We start from the raw sequence: 26,993 nt of genomic DNA, 5'->3' as shown, positions 1-26,993 counted from the left end.
TTGAATGCCTTTGGAAATGAATTCAGCAAATCATACAAGAGAGTGTGGTGATACCGTTGCATCCCAAAAAGCACCCTGAACATTTTAAATTTTACCTTTAGGGATCTGTTACTTTGCCTTAAGTGTAGTAGTAAAATTCAAGCGAACAAAAAGTTCAACTAAACTACAAGTTAATGTGTGCCTATTTTATGAACTTGGGGACTTGAGGCAATAAAAATCAGAAATCACAAGTCACCTGTAATTCTACTACACAGAGATAATGACAAGTACCAAGGCATAAGATGCTTATAGTAAGTAATGAATAATAACACTTTTTTTGAGATGGGGTCTCACCTTGTCTCCTGGGCTTGAATGCGGTGGCATAATCATAGCTCTCTGCAGCCTCGAACTCCTGGGGTCAAGAGATCCTCTGGTCTCAGCCTCCTGAGTAGCTGGGGTTATGGGCTCAAGCCACTGTGCCTAGCTAATGTTTATATATTTGAAAGAGCCTATTACTCTTTCAAGTTGTAGTAATATACTTGAAGTTGTAGGTTGTCTGCGCACAAGCCTTATAATTATGCCAGGAAAAAGTGGATTATATTGAGATCTTTCTCAAAGAAATAATCCAGCACTGTCTTACAGGGTCATAAATACAGAGTGGCAAAGTAAAGACTCAGAATGCTTTAATAAAAAATATTTCTGAAAAAAATATTTAAAATATTCTTCTTATTAAAGTCCGTTTGTATTTCTGAGAGATGGACTCACTTCACACTTCTCATCAGTTTCTAATACAGCTAAATCATCCATAGATTAATCTGTTAAATCACTCATTCTTTCTCCTCTTCTGGTGCCTCATTAGGCTCTAATTATGTTTTACCTGGACCATGTAAATTAACTCTAAGTTTAATACCTCTATCACCAGTTTTTCACTGCCATAGACTCCTTCCTGTATCTTCTCTATTGAATCACAGTAATCTAGCTATAGATTATAATTCTAGTTTTGTGAAATGTGGAACTTAATAAATTTTGATAGTCCTCTGGAAAAAAGAAAGAAAACAATAGCATTTACTTTGCAATGTTTATATTAACATATAACCACGTGTGTCTTCATAGTAAGGGGCTCATATAATTCAAAAATTTATAAGCCAAACCATATTTTTATGTATGTATTTTCTAGGGAGAGACTCCACACCTTCTATCAGACTTCCAAATGGATCCATGTCCCACAATGCCAAGAAATGGCGTCCTGGAACACAGATTACAGAAACACAAAAAGCTAGATCTTGACAATGGTGGTACCCAGGCCCTGGCCAGGGTGAAGCGTATCCTGGCCCATTGTCTCTGTGATGGGCAATGTCTCTACCTCCTTGCTCCAAGGCCACACTCACTAAAATTTGGCTTTCTTGTGAGGCACAATTATAAGGAGACCCTGCCTTGATCTGGCTTCACAAGAGGGTTGTTCTGTTAGAAATCCTTTATTTTCAGTAAAAGAATAAAAGAATAGAGCACCTTTCTGGCAGTCAATTCAGTCTCTGAGAGAATTGTTAAGTCATTTGTAAGAGATAGTCCTTCTTTGGTGCATATATAAAATGGCACTTCTCAATCCCACTTCTTTGGGGCCAAGCTGCAGGATACGTGCATCCTCCTAGCACTGCGCCTGCTGTGTTTCCATACCACACGTTTTCCAAATTTTGCAGCTAGTATCCCCTTCCCTTTGTATTGAATCATGTCTTATGAACTTGTATAACTTTTGTATTGTTAGAGTCTTCCCCTTTCCCTTTGTATTGAATCATGTCTTATGAACTTGTATTGAATAACATCTTATGAAATTGTGTAACTTTTGTATTGTTAGTGTCTTTCTGTCATCCACTAAGATTGGAAGATGTTAAGACTTACTCTTTATTTCATTAAAAACATCTAGCACTTAAGAAAAATCTTTTTTTTTTTTTGTAAAAAAGAAAAAAAATAAAGAGCAGAGACAAAGGAGGAGAGTTAAAGAAATAACGCAAAATAGAAGGAAGTGAAAAATAAGAGATAGTAGGTAAAAAGGAAGATGGTAGACGCAGGTGGGGACAGGGGAAAAACATCAGAGAGAGCAATTGGAAAAGCCCTTAATGATCGGATAAAATTTTTACACAAAGAATTTAGTCTGGAAGTGAAAAACAAGAGATAGTAGGGAAAAAGGAAGATGGTAGACCCAGGTGGGGACAGGGGAAAAACATCAGAGAGAGCAACTGGAAAAGCCCTTAATGATCTGATAAAAATTTTTACGCAAAGAATTTAGTGTGAAAATGGGGTGAAGAAAACAAAGTTGAATAACTTTCCCATGTTTTGCATTTTTCTGTTTTGCAGCTTCATTACACATTGTATACATGCATCAAAATATCCCACTATAACCCATAAATATGTACAATTATTAAGTAAATCATTTTACTATTAAAATATTTGATAAAAATATTGTTATTACTACATATTATAGACAATTATACATATATCAATAGTACAATTATATAAATATGTACATATTTAATAAATATTATATATGCTCTCATATTTAATATGATTATATATAAATATACAATTGCAGGCAAATATGTACATATTTAATAAGTATTATTAATATGCTGTCATATTTAATATAATTATTATACATATATAAATTGTGTACAATTATACAAATTATGTACAATTATATGTAAATATGTACATTGTGTGAGGGGGCAGTATTCAAATATATAAGGAATTTCTACAACTTAATAGTCAAAACACCAAAATAGCCAATTGAAAAATGGGCAAGTAACTTAAAAAGACATTTCCCTAAAGAAGGCATACAAATGCTTAGCAGGTGTATGAAAAGATGCTCAACATCTCTAATCATCAAGGAAATGCAAATGAAAGCTACAATGAGATATCACCTTACACTTGATAGTATGTCTATTATTAAAAAAAAGTGTTGGTGAAGATGTGAAGATACTGGATAACTGACACTTTTGGTGAGGATGTAACATGGTGCAACCATTGTGGAAAACAGTATAGAAGAAAAAAAAAAGAAAGAAAAAGAGACAGAGAGCGAGAGAAGGAAGGAAGGTAGGGAAGGAGGGAGGAAGGAAGAAGGAAGGAAGGAAGGAAAGAAGGAAGGAAGGAAGGGGAAAAATAGAACTATGATATGACAGCAATTCCACTTCTTGTTATACAATAAAAAAATAGAAATCAAGATCTTGAAGTAGAGATATCTGCCATTTCTAAGTTCATTATCAAACAAATTGAGAGGCAGAGGAGATGGTGTCATATCATTACAAATTATCTAGACAATCTCATACATTTTTAAGATGGGTTCTCAATCCTGGCTGCAACCTCTAATTTATTGGGTATCTCATGATATCATATTGAATTACCCTTTTTGCAGTTTTTAACTGAAAGCTTTAATTATTGTAATCACTATGAGACAAAAAAGCAAAAATATCAAATTATGGCCATCTACATTCCAAGGTACTTCTGCTAAGTGCCTCACTATCCAAATTGCTTATTGTTTTTATTTTTCTTAAATATTTAAGGTAATTTTGTCTTACCTTGCCAGAGTAGAATTTGCAACTGAGAAGCTAACATTAAAAAATATATATGGCCTATATTGCTCTCAGTATTGAAATAATTCACCTTGGGGAGTTTCTGTTATAAGAACAAACTTATTTTAAAAATTCTAGCTTCTTCAAAAGAACAGAGTGGTAAAATTTATCTTGCATAAATTTTATTTTTATTACTGAGTTAAATAATAGAACCAGAATTTTTGCTTTTCAAACTTTTTTTGCTTTGTTTTGCAGTTTTTTAGTTATCCACTGTACAAGAATCTCTAAGAATCTGTGTTAAAACATTAAAATCGGAGGAAAAAGGATTGACACTCTTTACTAGAATTATATGAAGAAAACATTAAATACTCTAACGTAAATGTATTTAAATTGAAGGATAACATATAGAGAAAAGTTTTCTAACATCAGGTATACTGCGAGATGAGCACACCTGTGTAAACCACTATCTAGATGAAGAGACCAAGCTTTAGCAGCATAACAAAAGCTCCTCTGTTTGCTCTTACCTCAGTCACAATCTCCTAAAAGTTGATTATCATTCTGATGTTAATCATGTTAGTTCTGTCAATTTCTGCACCTCACATTAATGGAGTAACATAGTATACATTATTTTGTATCTGCATTTTTTTCTATAATACTATAATTGTATTATTAACTCTTATTGCACGTACTATTCATCTGTTCTACTGTTGATGGACATTCATATTATTTTTAGCTTTTGGTTATTGAGAATACTAATGCTATGAATACTTTGAATATAATTACTACAAAAATGCATATTCAATTCTATTGATTATAACCTAGAATTAAAATGGCTAAGTTGTAGATTATGCATGTATAGCTCTAAGAGAAACTGCTAGATTTTCAAAGCTATATAAGCCTTGTACTCAATTCACGTTCTCATCAATACTTACAATAACAATCTCATATTTTAACCATTCTAGCAGGGGGTGCAGTGATATATAATTATGTTTATAACTTTAATTTCCATGCTGACTAGTATTCGACACATTTTCACATTTTCTCTATTGATTTAAATACTTTTTTGGGGAAGTGTCCATTCAAGAATTCTGCCCATTTATTTGGTGTATAGTTTGGTCATCTGCAAGATTAAAGGTTTTTAGTTGTTTATGTATTGATGGTATGAAGCCTTTCTCAGGTTTATTCATTATAAATGTCTTCTCTTGACTTTTCACCCTCTTGATACTTTCAGTAAACAGAAGCTCTTACTTTAAAGAAGTACAATTAATCGTATGAATTATGGTGAGGTTATTATTTTTAAGAACACCTTGCCTACTCCATAGTTATGATGTTATTCTTCTTTCTTTTCTTCAAGAGGCATCACTTTTAGCTATCTCATTTATATCTATAATCCAGCAGGTATTAATTTCTGTATAGCGTGATAGGTAGAAATCAAGATTCATTATCTCCATACAGACATCTGATAGGCCAGCCTCTTTTTGTTTGTTTGTTTGTTTTTCTCCTCACTGTATAGCAGTAAAAACTTTGTCAAAAGTCAGGTGATAATATGTACTTGGTCTGTTTTTGGACTTAGCATTTGGTTGTATTGTTTTATTGTTTTTGTTGCAACACCACACTGTCTTCATTTCTTAAGTTCTATAATAGAGTAAGTCTTGAATTCTGAAAGGATAATTCCTCCAAATATATTCTTCCTTCTTAAGATTGTCTTAATTTTTCTTGGCCTTTTATTTTCACAATATTTTAAAGTTATCTTGTCAAATTCTACACACATACAAAACTCTGATGAGATTTTGAGATTAAATTTAATCCATATATGAATTTGTAGGAAAATAAATTTTTTACAAACTTGGGAACTCCATTAAACTGTTGTGTCTCTCCATTTCATTACTTTTTCTTGATAATATTATGCATTTTTGTAAAAGTACACTTTGTTGAATTTATTCCTGGATATTTGAAAATATTTTATTATATTTGTTACTATTCTACAGCATTTTCTAATGTTTACTGCAGGTATAGAGAAATAAATTTGATTTTTTTATGTCTTATCTTTGTAAATAAGATTAATAAATTCACATTTTTAGATCTTAATAATTAGGCTACAGATATTTTTGGATATGTTATATACACCATGATGTTATCTTCAAATAATGATAGCTTTATTATCTTAAATAATAAAATATTTTTCATTGTTTGAGGTATTAGTCCGTTCTCACATAGCTATAAAGAAATACTTGAGACTGGATGATTTATGAAGAAAAGAAGTTTAATTGGCTCACAGTTCCACAGGCTGTACGGTAAGCATGACGGCTTCTGGGCAGGCCTCAGGAAACTTTCAGTCATGGTGAAAGGTGAAGGGGAAGCAGGCATATCTCACATGGCTAGAGTAGGAGGAAGCAGGGTGGGAAGGGAGGAGGTGCCACACACTTTTAAACAACCAGATCTCCTAAGAACTCTATCATGAGAATAGTATCAAACAGAGAAATTCACCCCCCATGATTCAATCACCTCCCACCACCAACTTTGAGAATTACAACTGAACATAAGATTTGGGTGGAGACACAGATGCAAACCATATGATTTTATTATTTATTAAAAGCTTTGATCAGTTGATATTAAATACGTTTGCATTGAGCTTTTTGGAAAATATTCTTTTTTGGATAAAAAGAACATTCCATTGTGTTAGCATTTTGCTCATGGGTTATTTTTTTTTCCATAGATGGATATTTTATTTATTAAATGTTTTTGCCACATCTGTTGATATATATGCTTTTAAGGTTATAACACTCCCTCTGAGAACGGCATTACCCTAGAAGTGTGATATCTCCTATTTTTATTATTTTAAAATATTATCTAATTTCCATGTTATACCTTTTTTGAATAACAGAATATTGCTTAATTTCCCAAAAGTTGTGATTATAGTAGTTAATATTTATCTATTTTTAAAAATATTTCAGTTGTGGTCTGTTTTGAATTTCACTGTGGTAAGAGGATACACAAACACTGTATGAGTTAAAACTTCCAAATTTGTAATTTGTTCCATGACGCACCCTGTGATCAGCGCTGGTTTATGGTCAATGTGGACTTGAAAACCTGAAACATCCGGAAACTGCTGGGTTGTATAAACACATTTCTGAATTTTTTTAGCTTTATTAGAGCTATATGCATTTTGATTTTTGTTCGCTTGTTTGTTTTGCTTTAAAAACTACTTGGGGAAAAAGTTTTAAAGTCCTCAACTGTAATTGTCAAGTTTTGTATTTCTCCTTTTAGAAATTGATCCAGTTTTGCATTACATATTTTGAAGCTGTAATATTAGGTGTTCATGAGTTAAAAGTTATTAGATCTTCTTGGTAGAGTCAATTTTTGATTATTATAAAATGTTCCTCTTTATCTCTAGTAATGCTTTTGATTTAAAATCTATTTTATCCAATGTTAAAATAAGTATAGATGCTTTCTTTTGGTCTGTGTTGGCATGGAGCATCATTTACACCTTTTACGTTGAAACATACTGTGCTTTATATTTAATGTACATTAAGATATGAAAATTTATTATTTTCATATCATTTGATTATTTAGTATTTCAAACATGTAATAAATAAAATTACAGATATATTTTGTTGGTACCTACCATCTTATTATTTATGATGTCAAACTTGTTTTATAGAATTTTTTCACTTTTCTGCTCTTATGCATCTAGTATTTGCATTATTTAATCTTTACTGTATTAGCCTCTTAGATATTTGTATGTATTTAATACTTTAGAACAAGCATCACCGAGCTATCAGACACTAATACATGTTAATAATTTATCTTTTACCTGAATACGTCTGGAACTTAGAATATTTTAATTCTCTTCTGCCTTTTATACTATTGATGTTATTCATTTTAATTTTATATACAGTTCGGACTGAGTATGACATTATTTTTATCTTATACTATTATTATTCATTGTCATTTACTTATATATTTTCCCATAGTTCTCTTCATTCCTATCTGCTTTTCCCTATTTCTGTTCACAATAATTTTTTATTTATGGATAAATTAATTTATAATTTCCTTTAGTATAAATATGCTGGTATCGTATACTAACAAAATTTCTTTTTAATTTTGGGGGCATGGAAGTATAATCTGGAAACGTCTATATCTTACTTTCATTTTGGATAGTAATATCTCATTGTATATAAAAGTCTAGCTTTTCTGAAAGTCAGAACTTAATGTCATTCTATCCTTTTTTGGACTCTCATTCTCTTGCAAGGTCAGCTTTCTGTCTTGATATCTTAGTTGTAGTATGTATTTTTTTCCTCCAGTTGTTCCTTATAGTTCCTTTCAAGTGTTTTTTGTATTATGTGCCAAAATGTAAATTTCTATATTAATCCAGCCTTTGTCTCTTACTCATTTGTAACCTGATATATTTCTTATTTTCTCAACTACTGCTTCTTCTCAATTATTTCTCTGTTCTTTTGGGAATCCATCATACTTACGTTAGAAGTCTTCTTCATATTCCATATCATTCCTGTATTCTTTTCTTAGTTCTACATGCTTTTGGCTCACCTTGCTTCTATAAGATTATTTTATACTGACAAATCTTTTGTAATCTCACCAGCTTTGTTCAATCTGCTATTAAACCTAACTACTGTCCACTTTGTTTCAGTAATGATGTTTTTTAGTTTCAGAATTTTTATTTGATTCTGTTTTATGGATTTAAGCTTCTGGTTCAATTCTCCATCTTATTCATCTATTTTTTCTACATATTACTTACAGCAATGTAAAGGATGGATCTGATCATTCCAAAATCTGGGTTCTGTATGGTTCTTCTACAGTGTGTGTTGGATATATGTTTTTTCTCTGGTTCCTTCTTTGGGGGGAATTCTGATTTACTTCATTCATTTATTTATTTATTTGTATAGGTTCGGGGGTACATGTACAGGTTTATTACATGGATATATTGCATAATGGTGGCTCCTGGTTTTGTTACACATTACAAATTTTTAATTAAATGACAGATGTTTTTGTAAGAAAACAGATGCAGTTTTTTTGTTTGTTTGTTTTTTATTCTTTTTTTTCCCTGTATAGGCCAAGGAATAATACATCATCTCAAAGTAATCAGAGGCTGAGCTGACTTCAGAATGGTTTGCAATATTTCTCAGGCTTGTTCCACTTCTGATTCATGCATCCCCAAGGTAGAGGCTTACAGGGATCCTACGTGAGCGTCTCATATGTTTACAGAAGCTTTTCTCCTCTGTTGTTTCTTGAAGTACAATTTTTACCTTTCCAGAATTGTGAGACTATCTGTAAGCCTGTTGTGCTTTTCAGGTATAACTTGCATGACTACTTAACTTATTATGCTGTGCAAATTGATCAATAAATAATGGTGATAATCACACGCAAATTTTGATTTTACTGCTCTCTCTTCAAATCCTATTTTCATAGTTCATAAACTCCAATTTTTTTCTCTTTGGTTGCTATAGTTTGGATGCTGGTACTATGCAAACCTAATGTCAAAATGTGATCCCCAGTGTTGGAGGTGGGACCTGGGGGGGGGGGGGGTGTTTTTGTCCCGCAGTCAGATGCCTCATGAAGGGCTTGATGCCATTCTTACCATAGTGAGTGAGTTCTTGCTCTGTTAGTTTCCAAGGTTGTTTAAAAAGCATCTGACACCATCCCCATCTCTTGCTTCCTTTCCTGCCAGGTGATCTCTGCACACACCAGCACACCAGCTCCCCTTCAGTTCTCACCATGAGTGGATGCAGCCTGAGGCCCTCAGCACTTGCAGATGCTGGTGCCATGCTTGTTGTACAACCCGCAGAAACATGAGATGAATAAAACTTTTTCTTTATAAATTTCTCAGCCGTGGGTATTGTTTTCTAGCAATGCAAAATGAATGAAGACATCAGTATTGGAAGTTATTTTTTTTTTCTTTTGGCATCCACCTACTGTTTCTCTTCTGAGCCTCTATGCCAAATGAAGAATTACCAGATGTCTTATGAGAAACAGTATGCTCAAATTTGTGCTTACCTCAAGATCTACCTTTCATTTCCATGCTGACTTCAGGGGCAGATTTGGTATACCTTCAAACATATTCATTTCTTTTTGTATCCAGTTCATTTCATTGTTCTTGGCATGGCTGCCGATTTGCTATAAGAAATGTCATCATGGCTATAGACAGAAAAGTCATCCAGAAAAGTTTTTAAATACTCTTATTTCAATATGATTGTCTTAATATTTCTTTTTTATCTTTTTAATGGAAGTTTGACATAATGAATGTTCACAGCCATTAAAACTTAAACAATAACTATTTAAATATTTATTTATAGTATAGCTTTTGCCTAATTTAAATATTTTTCCCTGATGCATTTATCATCCCTTTCTATGCTATTACCGTGTTTTACACATCAAAACTTCTTTACCTAGAATAAAATTCCCTCCCTCATTTTTGTCAGATTAAGTTCTCCTCATTCTTCAGAACTCCACCTAAAGCATCTTTCTCTTGTAATCCATTCTCAATCTTCCCTGAATCAGTTAGACTCCTGTCCTCTGGACTCTCATACCAATGTTCATCTCTCCTTTACTCAATTGTGATGGAATCAATTTTGCGTCTTCTTAAATACTGTACTATCTTTGTATACTCCAATACATTAGCAGCAATATAATCTACGGTCTTATAACAATACAAATTTATTATCATATGTTTTCATAGGTCAGAAGTTTGACACAGGTCTTTTCCATCTAAAATCAAGGTGCAGACAGAGCTGCATTCCTTTCAGTAGGTTCTCAGAATCTGTTTCCTGCACATTCAGAAATTGGCAGAATTTAGTTTCACATTGTTGTAGATAGAGGTCTTTGTTTCTTTGCTGCTTGTAAGCTAGGGTTGCCCTTAGTTCCTGGAGATCTCTCTCCTGTCCTTGAATGTGGCACTGAACACCTCAGGACCAGAAACAGCATCATGTCCTTCAAATGCTGCCATTTCTCAGATCTCCCTTCTGCCTTTCTCTTTCGATTTTAAGGACTTGTGATTAGGTTGAACATATCTGGATAATGAAAAATAATCTTCCTGTTTCAAGGTCCTGAATCTTAATCACATCTGCAAAATCCATTTTCCATGTATGGTAACGTATTTACAATTTCCATGAATTAGAACATAGGCATCTTAATGTGGCTATAATCCTGCTTAATACATACTGTACACTGAAGTAGCATTTTTACCTCTCTCTCTACAGGTCTCAAAGTCTCAGGTTTCCGATTTACCTACTCCTTCAGAAATCAGAAAAACTAAGTTCCTCAATTCCAGATTTTACCACTGTAATGTAAGTCTCAATCATGCACTTCTAATTCAATCTCTCCCATGTCTCCCATATGAGAATCTCATCATAGATTTATCCTTTTATCACCTGGAATTCCAGGTCATATTCCTATGCTCTAGGTGTCATGGAGGGTGCAAATTAAGCTAAGGTATTTATCTTGGAGATGTGTGATGTAAAATCAGAATTTCCCAAATCTAAGAAAGGAACAAGGTTGGTCAAAATATGACAAGTACCGACAGTAATCACAAACTTATATTGATCTGCCAATTTGTTTACCTACCTATCATCCTCACATATTTATCTTTGTAGACTGAAATGTATATAAGGCATTTTCTTAAGCAGAAAATATCATGTGTAAAATTTACACTTTTGTGCATTATTGGCATTTTACATTAAACTGTTTTGTCCTATAATCACAAATTAAACAATATTATGATATGATAGAAAAAATGAGACCTGTTCTTTTTTGTTCACCTTTCTATTTCCAGGAAAGCTCACATTACCTGACAATTTAGACAGGATTCCATCTCTGTCTTTCATATTATTTAACTAATTAATTAATTAATTTATTTATCTTTTTGAGATGGAGTCTCACTCTGTTGCCCAGGCTGGAGTGCAGTGGCACCATGCGATAGCTCACTGCAACCTCTGCCTCCCAGGTTCAAGTGATTCTCCTGTCTCAGCCTCCCAAGTAGCTGGGAATATAGGTGTGCACCACCATACCCAGCTAATTTTTGTATTTTGAGTAGAGACAGGGTTTCATCATATTGGCCAGGCTTCTCTGGAATTCCTTGTCCTTGGGATCTGCCCCTCTTGGGCCTCCCAAAGTGCTGGGATTACAGTTGTGAGCCACCATGCCTGGCCCCTCATATTATTTTAACAAGATTGTGTTCATCTTTATTTTCAACTATAGTGGGGAGATATTTACAAATTATCTTGCACATAATATTTTATAGTTATCTCTGTCATAATACTTTAACATTACATTTTAATTTTTGTTGCCATTTAATTTTCTTTAAAATATTCTTATCTATTTTTACCTCAACTACTCTTGACATCTTATGCTATTTTCCGTTTAGGTTTTTGTTTTGTTTTTATGCCTTTCATCTCTCTTTTCCACAGGCTGTGCATTTGTTGCAGCCTCTTAAAGGTGCCAAACCATGTGTAAACATGTCTTCTGCCTCCTATAGTTGATTATTCTTTAGAGGTATTTAGAGATATCCTCTTCTGGGTTGTCTGGGCTGTGGTCTTCTTCTTTTCTGCTGAAGCACTTATCCCTTCGGGCAGTCAAAATTGATTATTTTTTTCTGTACTAATCCTCAGATGAAAAGAAAGGGTATGGGAATTGACTATGTTTTTGCTGTCATTTTTCTTGTGTATTTGATAAAATCTCTCTAAAACCTAGAGGAAAATTACTCTTCAGGGAACTTATCTGTTCTCTGTTGTTTAGCAGGCACGCATCTAACCTATAGGTCCATTTACTAGACTTCGAGATACTCTTATAGCCAATTTCTTGATTTTATGAAAGATTTACTGGACAGATAAAATAAAAACCTTCTATTCCCAGAATCCACTGCATTCAGAATTCTTTCTGTCTGTTTCCACATCAGGACTTATGTGGTGGGCAGTATAGATCTCTGCTGCCAAAATTAATTCTGCGTTTCACTCTCTTACATGGTGCCGGTGAAAACACCTAGCCTAAAAGGCAGAAATGGTAGAGAAGTTAGGAATAGGAAACATTTATGACTAGATCATAGAGAAGACAAGGTGACTAAATTAAGCAGAAACTTTATATTGTCTTTCATATGTGAACTATATCAAGACAGGAAATTGCATTATATTGTGTCATTTTATTTTAAAATTGTGCTTCATCAAACATATATTTAGAGGAACAACCCATCCTAATATTTGGCAGTATAATTTCGAGTAGCCTTAATTTGTAATATTTTGTACTATAGCCTCTTTATATATTCTCAAAGGTACTTGAATGTGAAGATGATTATTTGTATGAATATATTATTTCTTTTTTATTGATGTTCAAAATTACTCTCTAGCAAAGAGCTACTGTCCCTGTGTCATCTATGTTCTGAATGCTAATTAATGTGTAACTTTTAATCTATGTTTCATTCTTAAATCTAAAATGGTATGAGCATTGCAGTGCAGTATGATATTTCGCTTTGATTTATAATTGAAGCAAGTTACACTTGTTAATATACTTCCTCTAGGCAAGGACGAAGTGTGGCTATATTTTTAAACTACAATAAAAGAGTATAGTGAAAGTTTGATTAATATTTTATGTTTCATCTTAGAATGAAAAAAGTACAAAAGAATGCCTTTGGGCTGAAATGTCTAGATTCTTGACTTAAATAACCAACATATTTATCCTTTTATCACAAAATATATATTCTTACTTAATTTTATGTTGACAAAAAAAGTCAAACTCGGTAAAATATTTGAAGAGATTTATTTTGAGCCAAATATGAGTGGCCATGGCCCGTGACACAACCCTCAGGAGATCCTGAGAACATGTACCCAAGGTGGTTGGGGTACAGCTTGGTTTTATGTATTTTAGGGAGGCATGAGACATCAATCAAATACAATTAAGAAATACATTGGTTTGGTTTAGCAAAGCGGGACAACTCTAAACGGGGTTCCAGGCTGTAGGTAACTGTTAACATTTTCTAGTTCATAATTGGTTGAAGTTGTCTGAAGACCTAGGATCCATAGAAAGGAATGTTCAGGTTAAAGGATTGTGGAGACCAAGTTTTATTGTGTAGAGAAAGTTCTTAGGTAGCACACTTTAGAGAGAGCAAGTTATAAATTGTTTTCTATTAGACTCAAAAGGGTGCCTGGTTCTTAGTTGACTATCTCCTGGATCCGGGAAGGAAAGAAGAAAAACAAAGGGTAAAGGGGATTCTCTGTAGAATGTGGATTTTTCCCACAAAAGACTTTGCAGGGCAATTTAAGGTATGGCAAGGAAATATATTTTGGAGTTAAATATTTTTTTCCGTGTCCCATAATATTATGCCAGAGTCAGACTGAAAAGTCAGTCACAATATATAGGGCCAAATAAAACCCATCTGATGAGAATTTATGTTTTGTAGGGCATGACTCCCTAGACCACTTCGGTAGGAATTTGGGTAAGATAAAATATCAGAGCTTAGTCCTCAGTCCTCTGTCTTGGCCAAAAAGCATTCCACAGAATACATATGCAGGCCAACAAAACAGCAACATACTCCATGGAGCTAGGAGGCTCATCCCTAGAGTTGTCTGATTCTGTCGTTTTGGCAAAGTCCCACAGCGCTGGGAAGGTTTCTTCCTTGTGTAGTCTGGTTGATGGTAATAGTTTTAAATATTAGCACTTTGGATAATGGGGGGAGGACATGGTCTGACCTGATGCAATAGCCAATGGTTCAAGGAGTGAGATGGAGTCAGTCCTAGAGTTTAGTTTAAAAAAAAAAAAAATCCCAGATCAGATCTATTTTTTGAGCTATTATGATTCTGGTCTTTCATTGTGCCTTCCTTCTGCTGTATCTGGCATAACATTTACAAGAAAATGTCTAATGTTAATATAGTAACAAATAGCATAAAGATAGTGAAGACTGGGGGTCCAACGTTATAGGTAGAATCAGAGGGTGGTAAATAACCCATTCAGCCAGAAAAACCCCACACACATCATCATATTCTTGATCAGGCTCAAAATGTGTTTACCCTCCTTATCAAGGGTTATTTGGACCTCGTGACAAATCTTACTTGAGAATTATAGGACCAACATTAAATTAGAATTTAATAAATTTAATCTCTTTTCCAGCCAATTTATCTTTATAGGTATAGCATCCTGAGGAGAGTATAAATTAAATGCAAGAAGTGCCTGGTTCTCAGTGTATAAATTGTTATAGACTTGTTAATAGTAGGCAAATCTGGTTTTCCCCACACTTTGTATTGCACTATACACTGGTATTTGGGAGAGAAAAGGTTTTGTCACAGGAGAAGTCATATAATTCTACAGTTTCATTTTTTTTTTTCCTCAGCAGGACTTCCTATGGCTTAAGTAAAAAGGCCGACAGAAAAACCAAAAGGAAAAGTTACAAGACTGACTGATTTTAACTTCTATGTGTTGAGCTGCTGTGAGCTTGGTTTTTGTTACAGACATAGCAATTAGCTATACAAACATAAGCCTTGTTTTGAAAAATTAAAAAATATATAGTTAGATTTATCTTTACAACTCATAACTGGGAGTATTATACCCAGGAGACTTTGTTACAGGATATTTTATCTTGTTAGTAAATATTTTCCTTTAATTTTACAGTAAGCAGAAATTTTTTTTGGTTGGGATGGATGCAAATGTGACACATAATAGTTCAGAAGGCAACCAAACTTGTTTTACCAACTGTTCAGGCGTTTTTTCTGTGCCCCCTTCTTGATTTGGACGGTTTGAGCTCGTTCTAATTTTATCCCTCAAAACTTGCCCTTACAATCTTACTCACCTCTTCCAATAGTCCCTGGGCCTAGAGGGAGGCAGCTTGTATAGTTTTAGCAGCAGAGAATTAGGAGTGAAACAGTTATGGGCCCAGTGGGATGCCAAATGAGGGAGATTCGTATCTCTGGTCTTCAGAATACTACCAAAATCAGAATACCATAATTTTGTTTCCGTGGAAGTAAAACAAAAAGATGTAAATAACATTTATAGTTTGACAGTTATAAGAGTCATGTTAGAACAGAAAAAGGAACCTATTCCATTAGGGCACCAACTAAAAACATGAAAAAGAATTATAATCTTGTACTTTTCAGAGGATTATTGTAGCCAAGAAATAATGACTTTATCTGCACTCAAAAAGTTAGGGCTGAAATCTAGTATTAAGTGTTATGCTTCACCCTTGAAACAATTTCTTTTAGCTGCCTTTTTATTGAAGAGAATATTATAACAAGGCCAATTTGTGCAAGGTTAGTTTTAGGCTTATTATGCTTGCCTGATTATTTGCATAAAATGCAGCAAGAAATTGACTGGCCATATAGATTCCCTTTAAAGTTGATTTTGCTGAAACTTTACCTAAAAAGAGGCTATTTTAGTTTCAGTCTTGGTAAAATAACCAGTGTCACTGTTTTTTTTAAAAAAACTATTATTGAACTTATGCAGACAACTATATTGCCATAGAATTACAATCTGAATTTTGGAGGACTCAGAAAGGTAAATTTGCTTACAAAAACATACTTTACCCAAATAACTTAAAATATTTTCTTGACCCTCCCTTAACCAAAGCAGCAGCTTTTAAAATAAGATGTTTATTTACCTTGGAAATTCTATTTACAAACCAAACAGTTCACTAGAGTTATTAGTCACTGTGAAATACAGCAGCTCCTTACAATTCGTTCTAGCAAAGAGGCTCTCTGCTTATTAGGTAGCAAGATTTCATGTGAACCATTTTTATTTTATTATGGAACTTTTTGGGAAGCATTATTTCCATTATTATAGGGGTAGCTTCAGTTAATATTCCATAGCAAGGCAGTAAATGCTCCATCAAGTAGAAAGTCTCTAGCTCAATCGTCGTTATTGAAAAGTACTTACAGTTTTTGCCATCAGCCCCAGTAAATGCCCCACACAAAAGGCTATGCAGTGGAGAGTTTACATGAGCAGATTTACATGTCTTCAGTTTTATAGTACTAGAAAGGGGAAAACATTTCTCAGTTAGTATAGTACCCATTTTCATAAGACATTTAAGTAAAAGGGTTACAACTACCTTACATGAAGCTTGTTTAAACATCTTACATTTTATAATTCTATTAACCTGTATGTTTTTACGTTCTGATCCCAGGAAACTTTTTTATCCCCAGACCATTTTATGTTTTCTGGTGAAGAGAGTTTGGGATCCCAGCAGGGGGTTGCATCTATAAGGCCTATGAGGTATAGCAGATTTGATAAGGCTTATTAAAGAGACCTATGATTCTGTGGGAGAGGAATCCATGTAAAAGGGGCCCCTTAGCCCCCCAGTTTACCATGACCTGGGTAAGAGACATATTCGGTGGAGGGATATCCCAGTTATAAAGCTAGTCTGACATGGCTTGTGTATGAAACATATTAGCTGCTTTATCTGGGGTACTTCACTTGGTATTTTATAGAGGCAGTTGGCCAGTACCCCTCTCAGGGCAAATAGATCTTATAATGGCATTATCTGGCCCACTAGGCTGATTGCTTTCTCAGGAATAAACCCGTGTGCATCAGTGATTGTTCAGTAATGAGCTATGGGTTCTGCGTTAAGCCAAACAAGCTCTTAAATTTTGTAGCGTTTAAAATTAAGAATTTTGCCTTTAAAGTGGTTATTCTTACAATCCACTACTGTAAAGAGTTTTTAAAAGAAGCTGAATGATACCAATCTACAAATGGAATAGTTCTTTAACATTATACCCTTTGGTTTTAAATAATTACTTGGTTTTGCCCTTTCCTCATATCAACTATTTTCTTGGTAATCATAGGGCTTAGAGTTTTGTTGCCCTAGATTTTTTTTTCATTTAGTTTCATCTGTATAATTTCCTTCATTATAAAGCAACTTTTAAATAGTTTCTTAACCAAAAACCTTACATTTTTTTGAAAATTGACATACTTGTGTTTTATAAAATTTTAACAAAAGCATATTTTATGCTTCTATTATTTTAACTTTTTAGTGACCTAAATTTCCAGCAGGGGAAGAAAACAAACCCAAGGGTTTAAACATAACTTTAAGAACTTTTAATTACTGGGGAGTTTTGAGTTTAAATTTACCAAAGATTACCAAGGTTGTGTAAATTAAAAGGCCTGTGAGCTAGCTTTTACCAATCTGATAAGCCCTTACATTTGTTTTAAGTTACTTGATTAGAGCTCTTTTATGTAGTTTGGAAGCAAAATATTACCTCCACATGACGCATATAAAGACAGAGATACAACAGGCGTGAAGAACAAAAGACATGTTCAAAAGATACTTCACTTGCCTGTTTTCAAAAACAATTTTTCTCCCTTAGTTAGATAATTACTAAAAGTTACAGAAGCCAACAAAGGGTGAAGGAGAAAGCCATTATTCAAGGCCTTTTTAAAAGAGAATGAGAAAGAGTGGCACTTTTAAGATATCAACTGGAAGAATGTAAAAGGAGCAGATTATAGAATTTAAAAATTTTAAAAATTATTGCATTGAAAATAAGTCAATATGTGTAATAAAGTCTTGTTCTAACCAATTATTTAGTTTCATATTAGTGCATTTTTTAATATTAAAGACCCATCTCTAGAAAGATTATTATGATTTCTTTTTGATTACAGCCAACTGAATTATATAACCCCCTTAAAAATTCAGTTTACTAACCATATTATGACTTACATAGACTATTCACAATGATTAGACTTTCTGTTTTACCCTAAATATCTCTCTTCCTTGAACAACCCAACTTTCCTTTTTACCTTCTTTACCAAAAATACCTCTCTGTATCTTTAACTTTATTTACATCTGTTATTTCCTGATTTCTTTACTTTGTTTTATACAAAACCCTTAAATAGAGTTTGAATTAGACAAAGATATTTTACCTTTAATAATGTTATATATAAAGTTTTGGTGCCACCAAAGAAATAGCACTTGAACATAAAATTTTCTTTTTAATTCTCAGCAAGGCAAGGTACTTCTATAGAAGGGTGTGCCCTTACAGATGGAGCAACAGTGAGCACACACCTGGACAAGGGAGGGAAGGGATTTTCTTGACTTGGGTGTGGTGGGTCCATCCTCTCTCTGCTGTGCAGACTGAGGCTTCAGTAGTTAGGAGCACTAAGTAAGGACCTTCCCAGGCTGGCTCAAGCTTCTCCTCTTTCCAGTTCTTGATGAGGACGTGATCCCCAGGCTGATGTTGATGCACTGCGAACTCTAAGGGCAGCACCTGTGCTAACAGACCTTTAGTTTTAAGAGAAGAGAAAGTAGAAGATAGACCAAGTATATAAATTTTTAAGGAATTGATCTTTTGTTTCTAAGGCAGGAATATCAGCAGTGGAGTGCAAATAAGGTAATCCACAGAGCATCTCATAAGGAGAAACACCAATATCTTTCCGTGGTGCAGTTTGAATTTTCAGCAGGGCAATAGGAAGACACTTGGTCCATGGCAATCGAGTCTCTAAGACTAATTTGGTTAAGTGGTTCTTTAGAGTCTGATTCACTCTTTCTAATCTCCCTGATGAGGGTGGGTGCCAGGGAGTATGGTGTTCTCATCTAATGTCTAATGTTTGGGATAGATTTTTAATAATGCGTGGGTAAAATGAGTTCCATTGTGTGAGTCAATATTTTCTATTAGTCCAAACTTGGTACTATATTTTCAATTAGGGCCTTAACTACATTATTGGCTGTTGCATTTGAAAAGGGGATAGCTTCAACCCAGTGAGTGAGGTGGTCTACTATCACTAGTAAATATTTTAGACGACCTATTGGAGGCATTTCTGTTTAATCAACTTGGATACTTTGGAATGGCCTTAAGCCTGGATTCCTTCTCCAGAGAGGTAATCTTTTTATAGTATGTCTATTCGTTTTCTTACATACTAAGCAACTATCTGTAACCTGTTTGGCCAGGGTATAAATTCCTATACAACCATAAACTCGGAGAACTGCATCACACATGGCCTGGGGCCCATAATGGGTCCCCTGATGTAGTTGGGATAAGACTTCCCTCATAGGGGTTTAGACAACATTTCTCTCTTGTCTAGCAGTTTCCACTTTCCTTCTGAATTCTCTTTAGCACCTGTTTTTTATCAGTTTCTCCTTTTTGATGGAAGAGAAAATTACGGGGATTATGGTAGAAGGAGGGAGGTAGGGAGTTAAGTGAAAAATACGCATTTCAGAAGACATAGCAGCCTGCTTGGCTACCTAATCTGCTAGGTTATTTCCTTGACTTTCAAAAGAAAGGCTTTTCTGGTGTCCAGGGACATGGACAATAGCTATTTCTTCTGGAAACTGAAGATTATTCAATACCTGGGTGATCAGCTCCTTGTAAATAAGGTCTTGATCTTTACTGTTAATGAGACCTCGTTCAATCCAAATTTTCCCAAACGTATAGGCCACTCCAAAGGCATACGTGGAATCTGTATAGATGGTTCTTTTCCGGTTCTGTAAGTCCTTTAAGGCTTGGCTGAGTGCAAACAGCTCCCATGTTTGAGCAGACCAACTGTTGGGCAATTTTCCTGACTCTATTTCTACGAGAGTTTTTCCATAAGTCACTGAATACCCATTGTGTCTTTTTCCCTCAACCACCTTGGAGGAACCATCTATAAATAAGTGCTGTCCAATCCAGAAGGGGGTTTCTCCTAGGTCTGGTTAAATCTTTGTGCGGTAATCAATTAAATCTAAACATGTGTGCTCCCTCCTTAGATTTGGATTCTCTGTTAGGAAACCTGCTGAGTTGAGTGAATTATTAGTGGTCAATGTTAAATCATTATTTTCTAACAGAATGGCCTCATATTTTAAGATTCTTGAGTTAGTAAGCCATCTCCCTGCTTTCTGGTTTAAGAGAGTTCTAACTTGGTGAGGTGTGCTTACTGTCAATTTTCCTCCAAAGGTTAACTTTCTGCTTTCCTTGACTAGAATTGCTGTAGCCACGATGGACTGGATGCATTGAGGCCATCCACAAGTGACTGAGTCTAAGACCTTTGATAGGAAGGCTATAGGCTGCTGGCGGCCTCCATGTTCTTGAGTCAGCACTCCTAAATCTACCCCACTGTCCACATTAACAAAAAGGTGGAATGGCTTTTTTTAGGGAGGGTAAGGCTAAAACAGGGGCAGTTATGAGCCTTTCCTTTAGTCTCTCAACTTGATCAACTTCCTTAGATGTCCACAGGAGACGGTTAGGTTTTTCCTAAGCAAGTTTTTGATATAACAGTTTACTGTGCAGTGCATATGAGTCAATCCATAAGCGGCAGTATCTGACTAACCCTAAACATTTCCTGAGTTCTTGTTTAGTTTGAGGCAAGGGTAGGGACATGATTCCCTCGATTCATTCAGGCCCTATTTTTCACTTGTCTGCACTTATTTAGTGGCCTACTTCGGGCTCTACATACTGAAGTTTTCTTTTAGAGACTTGTAGCCCCTCAAACTGCAGATGTTAAGAATATATGTTGAGAAGTCAGTTACCTTCTCTGTATCTTCACCAGATAAGAATGTTGTCCACGTACTGAAGAAGGCATATTTGTTCTAGGATGACAACTTTTTCTAGTACGTGTTCTAAAATGTGGGCAAAAAGATTAGGGGAGTCTGTAAACCTTTGGGGCAAGACTGTCCATCGATATTGTTGTTTCTGCCCTGAATAGGGATCCTCTCACTCAAAAGGAAATATATCTCAGCTATCTTCATCCAGGGGACATTCTCAAAAAGCATCCTTCAAATCTATTACAGCGAACCATTGATGATTATATGGAATCTTGCTAAGAATGGTGTAAGCATTGGGGATAACAGGGTGGGTAGTCTGGACTATTTGGTTGATCGCTCTAAGATCCTGTACTAGCTGGTATGACCCATCTGATTTCTTGACTGGCAGTACTGGGGTGTTATAAGGGGACATACAGGGCTCAAGAAGCCTGTCCTTAATAAGGCCTTCGATTATAAGTTTCAGCCCTATCCTACCTTCTAGGGCAATAGGGTATTGCTTCCTTTTTACTACTTCTCCCAGGGGTTTTTACCTTGATTTGGATAAGAGGACCTTGGAGTTTCCCTCGTTTTCCTTCTTTTGACCAGACATTAGATTAATATATTTTTCATCTGCAGTGGTGAGTAGGTTTAATGAGCTGAGGAATCCTCTTGGGCTGACTTGTAGACCTATGCCCGACTTTAAAATTAAATCCCTCCCTGGTAAATTAGTTCCTGCTTCAGGGATTAACAAGAACTGAATATAAGCTGAGCGATCCTGGTATCTAACTTCTGTGCTTTCTAAAATTTTTGCTCTAAATTCTTCCCATTTTACCCTGGAGACTAAAAGTTCCTCTGATGAGGAGACAACATTATATGGGGGGAAACAGAGGAACGAGCAGCCACTGAATCGACTAAAAAGGTGATAAACTCATGTTAGGTCCTACTGAGAGGTGAAGCCAGCTGGGCTTCTGGGTCAGGTGGGGACTTGGAGAACTTTTCTGTCTAGCGAAAGGATTGTAAATGCACCAATCAGCACTCTGTGTCTAGCTAAAGGTTTGTAAATGCACCAATCAGCATTCTGTAAAATGGATCAATCAGCACTCTGTAAAATGGACCAATCAGCGCTCTATAAAATGGACCAATCAGCAGGATGTGGGCAAGGCCAAATAAGGGAATAAAAGCTGGCCGCCCAAACCAGCAGTGTCAACCCGCTCGGGTCCCCTTCCACGCTGTGGAAGCTTTGTTTTTTTGCTCTTGGCAATAACTCTTGCTGCTGCTCACTCTTTGGGTCTGCACTACCTTTATGAGCTGTAACACTCACTGCAAAGGTCTGCAGCTTCTCTCCTGAAGCCAGCAAGACCACAAACCCACTGGGAGGAAGGAACACCTCTGGACGTGCCACCTTTAAGAGCCGTAACACTTACTGCGAAGGTCTGCGGCTTCACTCCTGAAGTCAGCGAGACCATGAGCCCATTGGAAGGAAGAAACTCTGAACACAAAGAACAAACTCCAGACACACCATCTTTAAGAACTGTAACCCTCATCGTGAGGGTCCGCGGCTTCATTCTTGAAGTCAGTGAGACCAAGAACCCACCGGAAGGAACCAATTCCAGACACTTCGCCTCCAAATTTAACAAGGGCTCCTGGTGGGACTCAAGATAAAAGAGACAGAGCCCCTGACACCCCTGTTCTTCCTCGAAAATCATGAGTGGAAGGGCTTCTTTCTCCTTTTTTAGTTCAGGACATCCTTGCTTCAAGTGGCCTGTTCTTCCACATCTGTTGAAGCACCTATCTTGTCCTTCCTCCCTCTTAGTTCTGGGATTCTTTAACCTTGCTCCCTTATACTCTTTAGAGGGCCTGATAGACAAGGACCTTGGTCTTCCAGATGGAGGCTGGGGCCCTTTAAAAGAGGGTTCGGACCCTTTATAGTTTCTGGCTCCCTGGAAGCTCTGTCTAGAAGTACCTGGGTTTGGAGCTATTTGTTGGAAGGTGGAAAACATAAGTTTTGTCTTCTGTTTCTGTTTCTCTTCATCCCTTTTCATGTATACTTTCTGAGCTTCCCTGAGAAGATCACTTAGAGGACGGTCTTCCCAATTGTCTATCTTTTGTAACTTTTTGAAATGTCTGGCCAACTTTTAGTGACAAATTGGAGTTTCAACATTCCTTGCCCAAGGAGATCGTCCAAATTGAGGCCTGCATATTGCCTCATTTGTTCCCTCAGTCTGTGTAGGAATCTCATAGGCCCTTCATCCTTTTCCTGTGGTATATCAAGTGCTTTAGAAAGATTTTGGGTTCAGGGTACTGATTCCCGAATTCATTTTATTCATCTCCCTTAGGTCATGCATATATTCCCAGTGATCTGAGTTGTTATTGTCCCCTAATTTCTGGTCCATGGTAGGAACGTTTTCACTGGGAGGGTGCTCACATTCCCAAACTACCATAGCAGCCCTACAAATCATACACCTTTCTTCCTCTGAAAAGAGGATGCCCAAAATGAACATTAACTCAACCTAAGTGTGTAACTGAGGTCCTAAGAATTGGTCAATTTGGTCTGCCACTCCGTAAGGGTCATCTAGTAGCAGCTTAAGCTCCTTTTCAAAATTCTGGACTTCTGAACTGGTTAGGAGAGCATTCACAGAGCCAATGCCCACCCCACCCCCTTGTGGTACCTCTTTCAAAGAGAAAAGAGTCAGGGCTGACCTCTTAGATATGGAGGGAAATGGAAAATTCTGAGTATCTTCTTTACATTGCTCTACCTCACTCTGGAGTCCTTTAGAGAGGGGTATTTAAGTTGGGAGGGAACAGGCTGATGGGATGGTAATTCCCAAGAGTCAGGGTTATAAGGAAGAGGGATAATGTGAGTAGAGGGGGAATTTGGAATGGGATCTGAGGCAGCAGTGGCTGTCTAAGGGGAAAGATTGGGGACACTGAGTGGGGGAAGATAGTCTTGGGGATCCCATGTGCTGGAGTCTTTAGGCATGAGAGCTGGCTCCTCTGACTTTTAATTTTGAGATGCCAGATTGAGTTCTCCCTATTTGTTTTTAAGGGAAAAAGGAGGGCAGGTCCTTGCCTCTAACAAAGGGCATAGACTAGTTCTTTTTGAGACAGTAGACTTTTATCATTAACATAAGGGATTATAAGCTGACACACTACACCCTCATTTGACCCAAACTTTGGCCATAAGACTGAGGGTTTGAGGATGGGTCCCTGAGTCCAAAGAAAACAGCAATATTTTATCATTTGTTGCTTTTTCCTATGTTTAGTCTTTTCATTATCTTTCCAGTATTTTAGCATGAGACGTAGGGGGCTATCTGGGGGGATATCCTTGTTACCATCTTTATCCCCCTTGCTTGGGGTATTTCCCATATTGATTGTTTTGGGGTGAGGTTCAAGGTTCAATTTCCCTCATTGGAAATTTCTCACCTTTTGGGTTGAGGCTCAATTTCCCCACTGGAAATTTCTCACCTTTTGAGTTGAGGCTCAATTTCCCCCACTGGAAATTTCTTGCCTTTTGGGGTGAGGCTCAATTTCCCCACTGGAAATTTCTTGCCTTTTCTACTACTGGAGGTTTGTGTGAGCTTCAATCCCCTACAACAGGGATGTCTCACCTCTTTTTAACCTCTAAGCCACACAACCAAGGAGTACTTCATTGCCCCACACCCCCGTGGCTTTCTTACTTTGGTCCTGACCACCAAGGAAATACTTTACCAGCTCCTGTGGCTTCTCCTTCCTTGGTCTGTACACAGAGTTGTCGCTGCAGTATGTGAGGATCCTTTAAGCTAGGTTGCTGGCCAGGTTTTTTTTGTTGTTGTTGTTTTTGCATTGCTGAGAGCTTGGGTTATTCCTCGCACTGCATGGGTTCTGATTTCTCCCCGCTGAGGCTGCCACAAGGGGTGGGACACACCTCCACACAAGAGAGAACAAAAGACTGTCCCCAGAGGGGAATGTAATGATGGGCGAGCCCCCAAATTGTTATACATAAAGTTTTGGTGCCACAAAATAAATAGCACTCAAATATAAAATTTTCTTTTTAATTCTCAGCAAGGCAAGGTAATTCTATACAAGGTTATACCCTTACAGATGGAGCAATGGTGAGTGCACACCTGGACAAGGGAGGGAAAGGGATTCTTATTCCTGACGCATGTGGCCCCTGCTGCTGTGTCATTCCCCTATTGGCTAGGGTTAGACCACACAGGATAAACTAATTCCGATTGGCTAATTTAAAGACAATAATGGGGTGAGTGCTTTGGCGGGAAAAAAACGTGGTTATGTAGGGTGGAGAATGAGTCAGGGCAGAGCAGGTAGCAGGTAATGAATTAAGGTGGAGCAGTTAATCCGAATGAGTTAGGGTGGAGTAGGTGATCCGAATGAGTCAGGGTGGTGTAGGTAATCAGAAAAGGTTGCTTTTAAGTTTAAAAGTAGAAGGCAAAGAATTGAACATACTAACATATTAATTCTTTAAAGAGAAATTTATAATTCATATTTAACAATAAGAAGGTTAAAAAATGTTTTTCTATACTTCTGAAATTTGAAACTACCCAGATATTTAATATCATATAATAACCTTAGATCCTAAATTATGACAAATTTGATTACAAGCATTTATTCCATTACATTAACCTGATTAATTTAGTAGTTTATCTAGATTATTTACAAAAAACTGTGATGGCCAATATTTAAAGTTATTTTTCTATTAACCATTTTTACAGCTGTGAATTTCAGGTATTTCCTTAGTAATAAAACTTATGGTTAGTTTTGAAGGTATTTATACCAATAACTCAATATTTAGCTGTTTCCATTTAAGCTAACAATATTTCATAAGCATATACAAGCAAAGATCATTCCGTCTTGGGCTGGGTTTTATAGTTTTTTAACCTTTATGGAAAATCTTACAGTATTCTGCAGGAATGATCATGAAACTACTTGATCAATAGATCCCAATAAAATGCTAACAATTCTAAAGACATTGCCAATATTAGTTTACCGATAATTTCAAAGCTAGCTTATTTAGTAAAGATTTTACTTAAGTTACATGAACTTGAAAAAGCACTTGACTAGTCCCCCCACCTTTATTTTTTTTTTAGTATCTGATCTAAGCACTTTTTTTTGAAGCCAATTAATTAGAGATCTTCATATATTTTTAGTAGTGGAAATATTGCATATACACATAAGTATATACATGTATTTAGGCATGCCAATAGAAGTATTTTATAGATTCATAAAATGCTTCCTTTTTTTTTTCTATTTTAGACTTTCAAATTCTTGATAACATGTTGCATCACCCTAGGTAGTCCTCAGCTAAATAGCCTTAAATTTGCATAATAAAGGAAACAACTCAGGTGACCATCAGATAGCAAAACTTACTTCATAAGGTAAGGGGAGAAACTCTAGTGTGCTAGAAATAAATTAAAACATTTAACTGCTATTAAACCTAAAATTACGGAATTTATAAAGGCCTTTAATTATACACATGCATATATACATACATATATATACACACACAAAGATCCTATAGCTTTAGTTTAGTACTTTGGCCATGAGATGAATATAAATTTGCCAGCTTGCAAAAAAAAAAAAAAGCTGTTTGTTAGACCTGAACAGCAGTTATTTTACCTATCTCAGTAGAAGATTAACACCAGATTTAAAGCAGGCAGAAAAGAAAATAGAGAAAGAGAACTTGGAAATGCTATAGTTTCCAGGTCGACCTTAAGACTATTTTTCCTTAAAGTAAAATGTGCACAAAGAGCATATTACTTCAAGTAGGAGTGCTCGATAAAGAGCGTCATTCTGTTTTCTCCTTATTCTTAGTTAATTCTTAGAGAAAAGTAATTGAGAAGACCCTTCAGAAATGCATCTCCAAGCTTGAATTAGGACCCTAATATCCTAGGAAACACCAGCTCAGAATAAATCAAAGACCTTCAACCAAAGGGAGGTCCAGGGCTCAGTAGGACTTACCAGTTCCACTGGAGGAGAAGCTTGAACTCTGTGAGGCTTCAATGGGTCCCTGCTGGTAACTTTGCTCTGGTTTCTGGCAA

This window comes from Hylobates moloch, unplaced genomic scaffold (genome assembly GCF_009828535.3).
Source record: "Hylobates moloch isolate HMO894 unplaced genomic scaffold, HMol_V3 SCAFFOLD_15, whole genome shotgun sequence".
NCBI lineage: Eukaryota > Metazoa > Chordata > Mammalia > Primates > Hylobatidae > Hylobates > Hylobates moloch.
The sequence above is the reverse complement of the archived record's forward strand: the minus strand, read 5'-3'. Positions refer to the sequence as shown.